Here is a 3,585-nt window from a genome sequence, read left to right as displayed (position 1 = left end):
GAGAAACAGTAAATGCTTGAATGTGAACAGTTTGTTTGTGGATTCTGCAGGGATTTTACAGCTGATGGTGGCAGACAGAGGCAGGTGGAGCCGGCAGAGCTGCATCAGCGTGTGTGAGAGTGTGTGTGTGTATGTGTGTGTGTGTGTGTGTGTGGGGTACTGAAGCTGGGTATCGATTCGCAGACGAGCAGCGAACCCCTCCCTCCCTTCCCCCCTCCCTCCCTCCTCCACCCTGCATCCCTCCCTCCTCCTCCTCCTCCTCATGTCATCAGCCCAGAGACTGCAATGAGCTCATCCTTTAGCCCCCTCCCTCCCTCCCTCTCTCTCTCCCTCATTCACTCTTTCTTGCCTCCCCATCTCTCGCGCTCCACACCTCATTCCTTCCTCACGCATTCTGCCTCCAACTCTTTCATGCTTTCTATACATTTCCCTTTTTCATTTTTCATCACTTTCATGAATTCCCGTGCAGCATCCACTCTCTCCCTGCACCTATTCATCACTGTGTCACACCATCTCTCGTTCTCTCTCTGTTTATCTTATTTGCCTCCTCCCACCTCTTCATCTTCTTCTTTATTTCTCTGTCTTATAGTGACCACACCCTGTCGGCACAATGCTTCAAATGTGACTCTCTCTCTCTCTCTCTCATCATTTTTCCTTTCATTCTTTTTTGTCTAATACCCCAACTATTCTCAGTCTTCTGATGCTTCTCCTCTGATATCACTGATACAACAAGAAAACAAGGAAGGCTGTCGAAGTGTAGAATACAAAACACGTCTGCACACACGTACACACACCGGCACGCGTGTGAATCTGTCCGTCAGAGGTTGTTCAGCTGTCATGTCGCATGGTATAGGAGACAACATGTCTCTCCATCACCTGTCTCACTCTCCTTTGACTCCAGCAAACGTTTGTACTGATACTATTCTACGCCTACATACTGTATATTATATATAGACTCACTTTCATCTTCACAGAAAGACAAATCAGACTGTGGTTTGGTGGGAGTAGGCTGACCCACAATGGTTTTGTTCATGTTTGACCTCAAGACAGATGGAAAAAAAGAACATTTAAATGTCCAGCGTGTAACATTAGGGAGGGTTTACTGGCAGATATTGATTGTACTACCCATGTATTTTTTTGTAGTATTGCCCATGTTTTTTACAGCAGACAAAATGGACAAACCAGTCAGAGCATGTGTTTTAATACAGAACAACAACCTCACAATCTGGACTCTCACCATTGGAAGTCACTAATTCTTACAGATTGCACCTTTACATGGGCTTAATTTGCATACTGAGGACCTGCCGTCACGTTGCACTGTGCACAAATATGACAACAAAGTATAATTTGCTTATACTGCTGGTGTTTTTTATTCTCTGAAGATCACATGATGTTGAGGTGGTTTCATCCATTACAAAAAAAAACTCAAACTCACAAAAGTTTTTTGGTATAAATCCAAAATGTTATCAACTATTTTTTTAAACAATTCAAATATTAAAGTTTTTATACGATTCCCTTTCCCTAAACCAGTGACCTCTGTCGCTGTCAGCAGTGAGTCTGCCTCACGTCTGTCCTAAAGCAGAGCCATAAACCCATTATATTCATACTGCTTTATGGAAGTATAAATCATCAGCAGAGGTGGTCCCCAGTGGGACGAGTGCCATCTATAAAATGTGTGCTTGAACAAGGCAGCCATGAATGGTGTCATAAAACGTGTCTCACTGTAAAGGAGCCCCCAGGGTTTAGCCGTGCATAACCACATCTTCGCCCCCCCCCCCCACAAACAGGACAATTCTGATAAAATTCACAACAGGGACAGAAGCTGTGGACTGTACTGTGCTACTTTCACAAGTGGATAAAAAAAAAAAAAAAAGTGTATAAGCATATAAATACTATCAACATAGTTTAAATGGCCACCATTATGTATACATTCTGACTGAGAAGTAGAATAATAAAACTGATACTGCATTGGAAGCTACACAGCAGCTAAAAGAGCAGAAGTTGTTTTGTGTCACTTGTTTAACTCCGTCAGAAACAAAGCCTTTGCATATTTACTGAGGATGGTACCACTCTTACGAATCTCAGCTGATACAGGGCATAAGGCAGCGTACACCCTAGACAGGACGCTAGTCCATCACAGGGCCACATACACAGACAAACAACCATCCACTCTTTCACTTCCGGTCAATTTAAAGGGTCAGGGTCAGGGTTTTTAGACTGTGGGAGGAAACAGGAGAGCCTGGAGAAAAGCCCCAGCTCTGCATGTTTTAGATGTTTCTCTGCTCCATCACACCTGATTCCAATGTCAGCTCGTTAACAAGCTGTGCAAAAGCTGATCCATGGTAACGACCCGTTTATCTGAATCAGGTGTGTTGGAGCAGGGACATGCCTAACATTGAGGATTGAAGAACCCTGATCGAAATCTAGGCAATAAAGCAAAGACTACTTTTTGTCAAAATGTTCACTGAGCAGTTGTGTTATTTTTTTTTTATTCAATTACTATTACACTACTATTACTATTACCACTTATTATGTGGTTCTGTAAGAGATGTCTTCCTGTTTTTTTGCCTTGTGTTTGCTCATTGTGTGAACTGTTGGGTTTCTCTTCTCTTTATAATATTGTAGGTAAGGTTTTTGCCTTACTATGTACAGTGCCTTGAGATAGTGTATGTTGTGATTTGGCAATTACAACTGAATTGAATGGAAGGTAGGTTGACAATGACAAATAATGGCTCAAATGCTCTGGCCCATTTAAAAATGTAGCCGTTTACATTCTAACCATTGTCGGTTTACTTCGCACAGCGCCGCTCCACACGACTCTCTCGGCGTTCCTCAGTATAGATCTTGTGTCGCCCAGCGTCATTCCCACGCTGCACACAGGAAGTGATTGATTTTACGCCAAGACAAACGGAGGCAACAGCATCGAGTAAAGCGAGATGGCTGCAAACAGGTTGGAGTGTGACTGAAGATGCAGAGAAAAGTGAATTCTACTGCTCAAAAAAACCTTGTAATTTAGCAGATATATATATATATATATATGAACTATATGTACTATTTTACTGTAATGTATTATCTACCCCTGCGCTGACATTCTATACACATAAGCGCTTCCTCACTCAGGTCTGATAGTATTGTTTGACGGGGTGTGTTTTCAGATGAAGGACGCAGCATTCATGGGTTGTTACATTGTCAATGGAAAACAATTGTCTTACAGCACCACGCCTCAAATTAACTTCATGGACTGATATCACATGGACTTGCAAATGTAATCCGCACTGGTGTGGAAAGTTATTCTATTAAGCTGTGGGGACATGAGCTGTGGTAATTGCCTTCTTACGCACACACACGCACACTCACACACGCAGATACTGAATGTAAACTATACACTTGGGATGTGTGTATAAGCAGTGTCTAATGGTTTTCCGACAGCTCGCTGTGTGGGGAGCATTTATTGCTGCTAAGTGTGGAAAGAATAACCTGCCTGGTGTGGAGGCCATTCATCCATAACCACCTGATTTAAACAGACGGAGAGTCTCTGAATAAAGCCGGACGCCAACTCTCCGAGCAGGGGAATCATAATCCAAT

This window comes from Solea solea, chromosome 16 (assembly GCF_958295425.1).
Source record: "Solea solea chromosome 16, fSolSol10.1, whole genome shotgun sequence".
NCBI lineage: Eukaryota > Metazoa > Chordata > Actinopteri > Pleuronectiformes > Soleidae > Solea > Solea solea.
This window is presented reverse-complemented; position numbering follows the sequence as displayed.